Source organism: Ochotona curzoniae, unplaced genomic scaffold (assembly GCF_017591425.1).
Source record: "Ochotona curzoniae isolate NIBS_2020 unplaced genomic scaffold, NIBS_Ocur_1.0 contig_856, whole genome shotgun sequence".
NCBI classification, from domain to species: domain Eukaryota; kingdom Metazoa; phylum Chordata; class Mammalia; order Lagomorpha; family Ochotonidae; genus Ochotona; species Ochotona curzoniae.
In genome coordinates, this window is record NW_024466586.1 from 102862 (window position 1) to 116096 (window position 13235).

Below are 13235 nucleotides of genomic sequence, written 5' to 3' on the forward strand. Positions count from 1 at the left end.
CGGAAAACACTAAGCCAACTTAAAATCCACCTACCATATGACCCAGCAATACCACTTCTAGGAATGTATCCAAAAGCCTTGTTACAACAGAAAACTACAGCACTCCAATGTTCATTGCAGCACAATCAACAGTCAGTCACAAAAACATGGAAACAACCTAAATGTCTACTAACAGAGGACTGGATAAGGTCTGGCACGGTGTCCTAGTCACTGGAGACCTCACCTTCGCGTGGGCACCTGCTCTGCTTCTGGAGGATCCAGCTCCCTTGCATGGACGGGCGGTCGAGGAGATCCAAAGCCTCTTGAGACACTCACCCACGTGGAAGAGCCAGAAGAGGGTCCCTTCAGGATCCTGGCTTAGTATAGCCACAGCTTCAGCTGTTCAGGCTATTTGGGACGTTACTTGGGGAGTTAATCTAAATTCTTCTCACTTCCCTGATTCCCGTACAACTGACTGTGCAATAAACTTAAGTATGAAATACCATTAATTATAGCCAAATAAGCCAAACCGAACCTTCCCTAATAAGACACATCAACGTAAACTGCTCACATTATAAAAGCTCCTTGTCTTCGTTCATATGCTCACAAAACCCTTTATGAAACCGTAGTAAATACTTACACACTGGTCATTAGAATGTATCAGAAATCAGCGAGAATAAGAACTAACCATTCCAAATCTAACTTTAACACTTATCAGTAAGGGCGCTAGGACCAACGATCACCAGCTGCCCAAAAACCAAAAAATTATGCTTCCGAAATCTCTTGATGTCGATTCCGCACGCAGAGCAAACAGAGCCGCTCTGCGTGTGCCACTCACGACAGAAGCCCTTTTTGCCTGAGCGGTAGCCAAACCACAGTGACAGACTTGCGGAATACATCTGTTGCTAAAGGTGACAAAACAAAGCTTAACCGCTTGACTTCTTACTCTAAAGCCTGAGAAGACAACTTCAGACTCATCTGCTGGAACATACAAACTAGGAAAATCTCTGATGTGTCCTTTACTATGTAGAGGGAAAGCCAAGAGCCGCTGAGATATGCAAATATCGCAGTGCTCGCCGGGAAGGCCACGCGGGCGGAGGGCGGGGTTGGGAGAGCGGCTGGGGAGGTTCCTGTCCGCCCTGCTCGGCCGGCCAGGCGCGTCCCTGCGCGGGGACCCGGCCGGGAGGACCACGCGGACGGGCTGCGCCTCGCGCCGGGCTGCGGGGCGGAGGATCCCGGCGTCTGCGAACGAACCACTGCCGAGCTGCGCAGAGACGCGCCCGGAGGAGCGGCCTGAGGAGGGAGGCGATGGTGCAAAGCGAAGCCGAGCCGCGCCGGGAGCCGCGTGGCGCTTGGAATACACTGGCTCAAAGGCGCAGTGCGGCGCCCGGCAGGAGACGCTAGAGGCCGGTGAAACCCGGGGCTCCGAATGCCTGCCCGCGGATCGGGAATGGAAGAATCTGCAGGAAGGCCTGTCCAGTCTTGGCTCCGGGAATGACACAGGGGTCCAGCCGGGGCTCAGTGAAGCCAGTCGCTTCCCTGATATTTACAAAGAATTATGGTGCAGTTTACATGAGCTCAAGAAATTCTTGTTAAAGGAAACACGTTATTGATAAATTGAAATCGTAGTGAAATAATGTAAAATAGGAAATGCCTTCCTCAAATTACCAACAGCTCATTGTTTATTTTGCTTAGCTGTCTTCTGCAGATGCAGACACTGTTCACATAGCCATGCATTTTAAAAATTCATTTTCTCAGGATAAGTATCTTTTTTAAGATTTATTTATTTTGTTGGAAAGTCAAATCTACAGAGAGGTAAACAGACAGAGGAAACTCATCTGTCCGCAGATTCACTCCCCAAGCGGCTGTATGGCGCCCATCGGAACCCAGGAGCCATGAGCCTGTACCTAGTCTCCCAAGGGGGTACGGGGTGCCAAGGCACACAAGGAGAGAGCTGAGGGGAAAGCAGAGCCGGCAGGATTACATCCTATGCCCATATGGGATCCCAGGAAAAGCAGGGTGAAGACTTTATTTATTTTGTTAATTCTCATTTTATTTTCATAATCTTTCTTTTTAGATTTATTTTTATTATATTTTTTATTGGAAAGGCAGATATACAGAGAGGACAGACAGAGAGGAAGATCTTACGTCCGATGATTCACTCCCCAAGCGAGCACAACTGCCGATGCTATGCCGATCCGAAGCCAGGAGCCTATTCCGGGTCTCCCACACGGGTGCAGTGTCCCAAAGCATTGGGCCGTCCTCGACTGCTTTCCCAGGCCACAGGCAGGGAGCTGGAAGGGAGGTAGGGCTGCCGGGATAGAACCTGTGTCCAATGGGATCCTAGGCGTGCAAGGCGAGGACCTTAACAACTTGCGCCACCGCGCCGGGCCCTATTTTCATAAACTGTATACATAGTTGATTAGAGCAGAAAAGGGTCAAGGGCTACAGAAAGGTGGGAAAGACCATTGTTTGCACAAACCCTATTTTGTATCCAGAGAAAGGGGAGGTAATAAAGGGAGAAGCCCCACTCAGTCTCCCACCCATGCCAGGGTTCCCGACGTGGCACATGCTCCGAGGACACTGCACAAGTGGTTTGGAGAGCTCAGCAGTTCTGAATTGCTGCCAATCTCCCCCTTCCAAGCTTGGTGAAATCTCTCGAGATTCCACTGGCTGACCCAGTCCACCCTAGAGTCTCCGTTGCCCAGATTTTCACTGCCCACACACGGCTGGGGTAGGTAGATGATCCCTTTATTCTGTCCTGCGTCCAAGGTCGGGCCCAGGTGCAGTTTTCTTTCAAAACAAGAAAACATTTCTTTTCTTTCGTGAAAATGAGAGAGAGAGAGAATTCAGAGAGAGGAAGAGAGAGAGAGAATTCGGAGATGGCTTCCATCTGCTGCTTCATTCTCCAAAAGGCTGCCCCAACACCTGGGGCTGGGCCAGGACAAAGCTGGAAGCCAAAAGCTACATCCAGGTCTGCCACGTGACTGCAGCGCCCCAGGCACTTGGGCCATGCCCTGCTGCTGCTTTCCCAGGCACATTAGCAGGGAGCTGGATCACGAGTGGAGCAGCTGGGACCACCTGAATTGGAATTCAGCTGGCATGCTGGAATTACAGGCTCTGACTTAACCCACTGCACCAGCTCACAAGGCCCAGGACGCACTGTGACAGGTTCTGTCACAAATGGGCCTTGAAGACATTCTGCTAAGTGGCTGCACCTCAGAATCAAAGGAACAAATGTTAGACAATGTCCCTCCTGTGACTTTCCCCCAACAGGCAACTCCCAATCCCTCCTGTGACTTTCCCCCAACAGGCAACTCCCAGAGCCAGGCAGCAGAAGCACAGCTACCAGGTGTGACCAGAAGATCTTGCGTGTTCCTTCCTCAATTCGATATCCAGATAAAAAGGCAGAAACGCGTTGCAGACAGAAAAGTCCTAAGTGCATCATTTTCTCACTTCTGGGCAGCTGGTGAGCATTGGTCCTGGCGCCCTACTCCCGCTGGCTGAAGCAGTCAAGCTACCAAACTTTGATGTGCGATTGGCTGGGCCAAGTTCTTTCAGTCTACTGGCATTTGTAAGAGTCCTGGTTTGGCTCCCCAGAGGGGTTTCACAATCACTGGCATTTCAAACCGCGTGTTTTGTCCACTAGGGGGTGTCATGGTGCCTAACTCGCCTTTCAGATCATATCTTTTGCACTGTGGAGCTGCACTATTAAAGGCATCTAAGAACTCTGGTTTTGAATGCACAAACCTGTTTGAGTCCTGTGTTTTGGTTGCACTGCCTTTAGGAGTCAGCTCCATTAAAGGGCTCGTGTCGTGCGTGGCACGCGGAGAGCGGCTCTGTCTGCTCTTTGTGCAGAATCCACATCAAGACGTTTGAAGTTTTGACTCCTGGCCATCTGGTGACCCTTGTTCAGGGGTCCGGGCACCCTTACACTCCTACACTCTCACTGCCGTTTTACCGCAAGGAAGCTGCTCACTCTTCCCCCTGGCGTTGAGGAGCCAGCGGTGCTTTTGATTGACCACTGAGAAGAAGCACCTGCCACACTTCACTTTGAGATTTGTGAGCAGAGACATTAGCAGTGTCTAAAGTTGGCATTTGAGAAGGCATTGCGCAATTCAAGGCTCGAAAGTGAAGCCACAAGAAAAACATCTAGATACAAGACAATCCAGCAAGTTGTGAAAGAAGGGCGCGATGCGGCAAAGGGCCTGCTGGTGGATGTTGTTTGCTTGCAACCCCCAGGAGCCAATATGGTCGCTGGTTCATGCCCTGGCTGCTCCACTTCCTTTCCAGCTCCCTGCTTGTGGCCCTGGAGGGCGGTGGAGGTGGTGCCAGGGCTTTGGGACCCTGCAGCTGCGTGGAAGACCCGGTCAAGGCTTCAGGCTCCTGAGCTGGGTCCAGCTCAGCTCTGGCCCTTGCCGCCTCTTGGGGAATGAAGCAGCAGATGGAAGCTCTTTCTGTCTGTCTCTCCTTTTCTCAGTCACTCTGACTTTCCGGTGGAGGTGGTGCCAGGGCTTTGGGACTCTGCAGCTGCATGGAAGACCCGGTCAAGGCTTTAGGCTCCTGAGCTGGGTCCAGCTCAGCTCTGGCCCTTGCCGCCTCTTGGGGAATGAAGCAGCAGATGGAAGCTCTTTCTGTCTGTCTCTCCTTTTCTCAGTCACTCTGACTTTCCGGTGGAGGTGGTGCCAGAGCTTTGGGACCCTGCAGCTGCGTGGAAGACCCAGACAAGGCTTCAGGCTCCTGAGCTGGGTCCAGCTCAGCTCTGGCCCTTGCCGCCTCTTGGGTGCTGAAGCAGCAGATGGAAGCTCTTTCTGTCTGTCTCTCCTTTTCTCAGGAACTCTGACTTTCCAATAAGAAGAAATGTATCTTCAAAAACTTGTGTTCTTCCTCTCTGTCTCTCCTCCTCTGTAGATCTGACTTTGTAATCAAAATAAATCAGTCTTGGAAGAAAAAAACCATTGTGTAAGAAATGGCAATCTCTGACCTAGCTATCTCACCCCTAGGAATATATCCAAAAGAAATGAAATCCACATATATAGAAGGGGATCTCTAATCTGATATTTCCAGCAACACAATCTACAATAGCAAAAACATGGAAACAACCCAGATGCCCATCTGAAGGGAATGGCTGAAGAAACTCTGGTACATCTGCTCCATGGATTGGTATTCAACCATTGAAAAGAATGAAATGATACAATTTGCAACTAGATGGTCCCAACTAGAGACCATTATGCTCGGTGAAATAAATCACTCACCTAAAGAGAAATACCACATGTTTATGCAACAGATTTAATACACACTGGTGGAGTACTGGAGACTGTCCTATCCAGATGTGAAGACATACCGCAACATGCGTCTCTGCTTCCAAACAAAAGGTGGACTCTCAGTCACAGGGTTGGCTCTATCCAGACAATGGGAGGATGCACTTTGTCTGCACCAACAATGTGGAGCACACTTCAACAGCACGCTGATGGAATTATAACTCCTTATGAAGACGTGTGACATTAAGGGAAAAATTACCCGGGGGGGGGGGGGTGGAAATTGATGTGAATCCCAGGTTATACAGAAATGCATAATAAAGTTCAAACAAAAATAATCATGAAAAACAGGGCTATTTATTTATTTCTTTGTTTCTTATTTTACGTGATGCTTACACCGTCAATCAGATTGGGAAGGATTGTGATCATTGTTTCCAAGCTTCCCATTTCTTCTTCCCATCTGGGGTTAGCGGGGAGATAGTGGGTTGGCCTATACCCAGCCTCTCAACCATCCCAGGACCCGAGGACGGGGAAGGGCCACCAGCTATCAACACAGGGTCACAATGTGGCACGAGAGCTCCAAAATGCTGTCGATGTAGCCAATCGATGGATGACTGGCTGCCAGAGTGAACCTTGTAGTCTCCATGCGCCCAGATGTTTGCTGTCATGTTTTGACCGGGGTAGATAGCCATATGTTCTGTTCTCCATTCTCTGCTATGGTACCAGATGCCCTCTGCAGGTCCCAATCAACTACCAGAACTTTCGTGTGCACCATGATCTGTTGTTGCACAATCCAGCCACTTAAGTGAGGAAGACCAGTTCTCATAGGCAAGCTCATGGACCTGAAGGAGGCAACGTGGGTCAAAGCAGACCTTCCACCCTTGGGGCTCATGGATGCAGCAACCACAGTGCACACAGGCCAACTCAGTCACCTAGGCCAGGAGACCCAGGGCCCTCTGGAGCCCCCATTCCTGGGGCTCACGGACCCAACGCCAACTACGTAGGTGGGTCTTAGGTTCTGGGCCAGGAGTCAGGGACCACTGGACACCCTCCTCCAGGGTTCACGGACCTGACACCCATCACCATGTTGGTGACTCTAGAACGTGAGCCAGGAGACTCAGGGCCCCCTCCAGAGCCCCACTCCTGGGGCTCACAGACCCAATACCCACCACCCCCACGCTGACTTGGTCACCTTTCCTTGGCATCCACCAGTGGGTGCTTCAGCCTAGTTCCATCCAACGTGCCTCCGGTTCCAGCTGGTGCTGGCTGGTGCTGCAGGCTAACCTTTCCCAGTCAAGCCCCAGTCCTGGCTCCAGTGTGAAGTGGCCTAACTTGGCCCCTCCTACACCCCCTCCTGGTTCTTGCATCTACCAGTAGATGTTAGGAAATGGTCAGCCTGGCCCACCTCTTCACCTGCAGGCTCACACCTGCATGCCGGCAGACAGTGTAACCAGGTCCAGATTGGGCTGCTCCTTGCCTTGGTTCTTGCACTGACCTGCAGGCACTACATCCTAACAGAGGAATGCAGGACACTCCATTATTTGGACTCCTCCCACCAGCAGATCTTGTGCATACTGCTGGGTCCCTGGACCTGGTCGAGTTTGTCCACCTGTTGTCCTGGCAGGAATGGTGTCCTTGCCCAATCGACCTATACCCTTTCTGGTTCTTACTGTTGGGTGTTGCACTTGGTCCACACCTGGTCCGTGCCCAGATACAGCTCTCAATGGTTCAGCGGGAGCTGAGACCTAGCACAGCCATTCCACAACCAGCCTGCCTCTCATGAGTACCACTGGGTACTAGAGTCTAGCCCAGCCCTGCCCTGCCCAGACCCGGGACACACCCATGCCCAGGGAGATTGCAGCCACATTCAGCTCAGGACAATGCTCTTGCTTTCACCAATAGAAATGCCAGCCCAGCTGGGGAGTCCCCTTAGCTCTCTAACAGGCTACTCCCAGCCACAGTCCTTGCACATGCCAATGGAGAGTGCTGTTCCACATGGGTAGCCTGCATATTTCTCTGCAGACTCTAGCTCCCAAAAAGAAAAGGAAAACTTTTATTTATTTGTGAATGTTTTAAAGATGTATTTGATTTTTATTGGAAAATCAGATAAAGAAAGGGAAAAGAGACAGAGAGGAAGATCTTCCGTCCATTGATACACCACCTAAAGGGCCACAAGAGCTGGAGCTGAGCCGATCCAAAGCCAGAGCCTCTTCCGGGCCTCCCAGGCGCTTGCAGTTTCCCAAGGTTTTGGGCTGTCCTTGACTGCTTTCCCGGGCCACAAGCAGGGAGCTGGAAGGGAAGCAGAGCTGGCGAGATTAGAACCGGTGTCTATATGGGATCCCAGTGCATGAAGCTGAGGACTGTATGTATTTATGATTTCATTAATTCTTATTTTATGTTCATAATCTTTACATAGCTGTTTAGGGTATAAAGGGTCAAGGGCTACAGAAAGTGTTTAAGATCATTGTTTCCACATTCTTTGTTTTTCCTTTCTCTCTCTATCTGGGTGGGGTAAAGGAGGGCAGATAAAGGGAGAAGCCCCACTCAGTCTCCCACCCATGCCAGGGTCCCCGACGTGGCACATGCTCCGAGGACACTGCGCAAGTGGTTTGGAGAGCTCAGCAGTTCTGAATTGCTGCCAATCTCCCCCTTCCAAGCTTGGTGAAATCTCTCGAGATTCCACTGGCTGACCCAGTCCACCCTAGAGTCTCCGTTGCCCAGATTTTCACTGCCCACACACGGCTGGGGTAGGTAGATGATCCCTTTATTCTGTCCTGCGTCCAAGGTGAGGACCTTAGCTGCTAGGCTACCACGCCGGGCCCAGGTGCAGTTTTCTTTCAAAACAAGAAAACATTTCTTTTCTTTCGTGAAAATGAAGAGAGAGAGAGAATTCAGAGAGAGGAAGAGAGAGAGAGAATTCGGAGATGGCTTCCATCTGCTGCTTCATTCTCCAAAAGGCTGCCCCAACACCTGGGGCTGGGCCAGGACAAAGCTGGAAGCCAAAAGCTACATCCAGGTCTGCCACGTGACTGCAGTGCCCCAGGCACTTGGGCCATGCCCTGCTGCTGCTTTCCCAGGCACATTAGCAGGGAGCTGGATCACGAGTGGAGCAGCTGGGACCACCTGAATTGGAATTCAGCTGGCATGCTGGAAGTACAGGCTCTGACTTAACCCACTGCACCAGCTCACAGGGCCCAGGACGCACTGTGACAGGTTCTGTCACAAATGGGCCTTGAAGACATTCTGCTAAGTGGCTGCACCTCAGAATCAAAGGAACAAATGTTAGACAATGTCCCTCCTGTGACTTTCCCCCAACAGGCAACTCCCAGAGCCAGGCAGCAGAAGCACAGCTACCAGGTGTGACCAGAAGATCTTGCGTGTTCCTTCCTCAATTCGATATCCAGATAAAAAGGCAGAAACGCGTTGCAGACAGAAAAGTCCTAAGTGCATCATTTTCTCACTTCTGGGCAGCTGGTGAGCATTGGTCCTGGCGCCCTACTCCCGCTGGCTGAAGCAGTCAAGCTACCAAACTTTGATGTGCGATTGGCTGGGCCAAGTTCTTTCAGTCTACTGGCATTTGTAAGAGTCCTGGTTTGGCTCCCCAGAGGGGTTTCACAATCACTGGCATTTCAAACCGCGTGTTTTGTCCACTAGGGGGTGTCATGGTGCCTAACTCGCCTTTCAGATCATATCTTTTGCACTGTGGAGCTGCACTATTAAAGGCATCTAAGAACTCTGGTTTTGAATGCACAAACCTGTTTGAGTCCTGTGTTTTGGTTGCACTGCCTTTAGGAGTCAGCTCCATTAAAGGGCTCGTGTCGTGCGTGGCACACGGAGAGCGGCTCTGTCTGCTCTTTGTGCAGATCCACTCAAGACGTTTGAAGTTCCTGGCCATCTGGCGACCCTTGTTCAGGGTCCGGGGTCCGGGCACCCTTACGCTCCTACACTCTCACTGCCGTTTTACCGCAAGGAAGCTGCTCACTCTTCCCCCTGGCGTTGAGGAGCCAGCGGTGCTTTTGATTGACCACTGAGAAGAAGCACCTGCCACACTTCACTTTGAGATTTGTGAGCAGAGACATTAGCAGTGTCTAAAGTTGGCATTTGAGAAGGCATTGTGCAATTCAAGGCTCGAAAGTGAAGCCACAAGAAAAAAATCTAGATACAAGACAATCCAGCAAGTTGTGAAAGAAGGGCGCGATGCTGCGAAGGGCCTGCTGGTGGATGTTGTTTGCTTGCAACTCCCAGGATCCAATATGGTCGCTGGTTCATGCCCTGGCTGCTCCACTTCCTTTCCAGCTCCCTGCTTGTGGCCCTGGAGGGCGGTGGAGGTGGTGCCAGGGCTTTGGGACCCTGCAGCTGCGTGGAAGACCCAGACAAGGCTTCAGGCTCCTGGGCTGGGTCCAGTTCAGCTCTGGCCCTTGCCGCCTCTTGGGGATGAAGCAGCAGATGGAAGCTCTTTCTGTCTGTCTCTCCTTTTCTCAGGAACTCTGACTTTCCAATTAGAAGAAATGTATCTTCAAAAACTTGTGTTCTTCCTCTCTGTCTCTCCTCCTCTGTAGATCTGACTTTGTAATCAAAATAAATCAATCTTGGAAGAAAAAAACATTGTGTAAGAAATGGCAATCTCTGACCTAGCTGTCTCACCCCTAGGAATATATCCAAAAGAAATGAAATCTACATATATAGAAGGGGGTGTATAATCCGATATTTCCAGCAACACAATCTACAATAGCAAAAACATGGAAACAACCTCATCATATTAGACAAACTGATTTGAAGACTTTAACCGCGCGTTGCGACATGGGTGTCATCACTCAGGGCGTCAAAATATTCCATACGCAATCTATCCTCTAAAGGTAGGCGATAATTATGCCCCTGCATTGGTTTTGAAGCCAGGTGATCAACCTGTTGTTTTATGAAATTTGTGGGTTTTTTTGAATGCCCAAGGATCAAAGGAAATTAAACTAATAATCTAACCAAGGATCCTAAAATGGTGGGCAATAAGGTAGTTAACCATGGAGAAGAGGAAAACCAACTTTAATACCAACTCTCTTCTTTCTTGCTCTCTTTCTCTGTCTTTCGTTTTTCAAGACCTTCACGGACCTTTTTCATGCTTTCTTTAACTATACCTGTTTTATCCACATAAAAACAACATTCCTCTTTAAGGGCAGCACAAAGACCTCCCTGTTGGAGAAATAGCAAATCTAAACGGCGATTCTGTAACACAACTTCAGCTAGGGAGGAAAGAGCATCGGTTAAATCATCAATACCCCGTTGTAAGTGCTGTACATCCTCATCAATGGCTGCACACAATTCCGCATAGCGATTTGGGGAAAGAACACGAGAGGAAATGCCTGTGCCGGCGCCAACAGCGCCAAGTCCCAAAAGAACAGAAACAGTAAGGGCAGTAATTGGCTTACACTTGGCTCACGCTTGGGGTGGGAGGGAAAAATGGGACTAGGTTCCCAAAACTGCAAAATTTCTTCAGAGGCATAATAGGACAAACGAGGGACTAACTGGACTAAAATACAAAATTCCTTGTAATATAAAAAACCTTGATAGGAAAGGCAGGGGGTGAGGCCGCCAGTGCAGGCCCACCAAGCATCACTGGGGGGAAGAAGGTATTGGGAATGGGCTTGTGGAATAATGGTGGAATTACATAAATAGGAAAAGGAATCTAAATGGGGGGAACTATGGGAGTTAGTCAAGCAAAGACCTAAACCAACAACCTGGGTTAGAGGCATATCAGACCAATCTTCACTGATCCACCTATAAGGGGAAGAGGAATTGGAATAATAAAAAACATCAATCAAAGCAATACCTTCATAAAACGGGGGACGGGCATTTGTCCAAAGCCAACAATCATTCATCAGTTCAGGTGAGGATTCCCAAACCGTCAAGGCAGTCTGATTAACCAAGGTTAGAATGAGATTTTCGGGAAGAAGGGCAGGGGGTCAGGATGTGGGGAAGGAGACAATGGAAGGAATGGGGAGGGAGAATTAGAAGGAGATGGGGTAGGTTGAGGGATCGAGGGAGGAATGGGAGGTCGAATAGGAGGTCGGGGTAAAGGGGGCTTATATGCAATTACATTATTTGGTCCAATATTGACAGGATGTTCGGCATTAACAGGCTCTTTTAACAATTTGATAAAAAGACAACACACCAGTATCTGTTCTGTTTCATACAATCTAAGCCCACAATCATGGCCGCTCATCCACAACTCCTGTCTATCTCTGTATGCTCTGGGAGTGAGGCGAATTTCTAGGGGGAGACACCAACCTTTTGTAACAGGGATTTCTGCTTTACAAATTGCCATACTTTAGGCAGAATGTATGGGAGAATACAGATGACACACAGAATCACCAAAGGGCATAGGAACGGAGGGGATTTCCATAGTGGGGCAACTGAAAACAATTTTTTTACAGTTATTAAGTCCTGTTCTCCTGGGGGCAAATTGCAAAGCCAATAGACAGTACCTATAGTTTCACATCCCCAAGAAGCGCAAAAGTAGTCAGCAAGCCACCACACTTGTGGAGTAGGCCTCGGTTGTGATGACTCCCTGGGCACACATAAAACTGAATTTCTTTTTTTTTCTTTTTTGGTTAAAGATTTGTTTATTTATTACAAAGTCAGATATACAGAGAAGAGGAGAGACAGAGAGGAAGATCTTCCGTCCGATGATTCACTCCCCAAGTGGCCACAACGGCCGATGCTATGCCGATCCAAAGCCAGGATCCAGGAACTTCTTCTGGGTCTCCCACGTGGGTGCAGGGTTCCCCTTGGGCCATTCTCGACTGCTTTCCCAGGCCACAAGCAGGGAGCTGGATGGGAAGTGGAGCTGCCGGGATTAGAACCGGCGCCCGCATGGGATCCCGGCGCGTTCAAGGTGAGGACTTTAGCTGCTAGGCCACACCGCCAGGCCCTAAAATCAATTTCTTGAAGAAGATTTTGCCGTTAGAAATTGCTGCACCCTGGGGTGTTTGGCTGGTTAGACAGTTCTGGAGCTACCAAAAGTCCAAGAAGAGTACTAAGACCCCATGGGTTGGCAGTTCCGAGGGTAGGATTACACAAGTCTGGGGTGAAGACTTCTGGCCATCACATGCAAGAAATGATCTGAGATGTTGACCAAATGACGTCACGTCCCTTGGACAGCACAACCCAGGTATAATTCCATGGCTGATGAGGATTATGAGGCTGGGGCTTGAGACTGATGGCAATTATTGGGGACCACTGGATGGGACTCCACAGACTCCACAGGATCCACAGGTATAGGAGCAGCAGCATCTGGAACAGAAAAAGAAGGTGTCTCAGAGAGGGAGTTGGCCTCCTTTCTGGACGGTGGTGAGTTAACGGCTCTAAGAAGCCGCTCTGGTAGTCAGCGTGGCTCTGCATTTTCTCTGTCATAGACGCAGGAGGAGCCTCGTCCCCAGAGAAGCACTAGGTCTGGTCCTTTCCATGCTCCTGTGAGGGGATCCTTCCACATGGCTAAGGCATGTGAATCTTGGGTTGTGGAATGCCAATGTCAATCAGCAGCAGATCGATTATTATTATCTAGGGTTAAAGATTTTATGATAAAAAGGGCATAATTTAATCTATTCCTAGGAGTGGGTGTCACAGATAAATCTGTGGCGAATTCTAACTTCTTGAGCATGTTTTTTAAGGTCTGATGTGTCCTTTCAATAATTCCTTGTCCTTGTGGATTATAAGGAATGCCAGTAACATGTTTAATTCCTAGTTGAGAGCAAAATTGTTGAAACTTAGCTTCTGTGTACCCTGGGCCATTATCAGTTTTAAGGCTGTTAGGTTTGCCCATAACTGACATGCTTTGTAGCTTGGGGCACTAACATCCTTGGAGGCTTCTCCAGTAAGTGCTGTGGCATGGATGAACCCACTATAGGTGTCCACTGTTACATGGACATATTTGAATCTGCCAAAAGATGGAAAATGCCATCTATCATTTGGAATTAAACCTCGGGGATTAACTCCTAAATGAGGCAC

General features: G+C 49.5%; 1 non-coding gene across 1 annotated transcript; it reads right to left on the reverse strand.

Moving 5' to 3' along the window:
* Nucleotides 1–698: 698 nt before the first annotated feature.
* On the reverse strand, nt 699–833 carry LOC121164582. Its single transcript, XR_005885133.1, has one exon. It is a non-coding gene; the product is annotated as a U11 spliceosomal RNA (small nuclear RNA).
* Between the last annotated feature and the right edge of the window lie 12402 nt (nt 834–13235).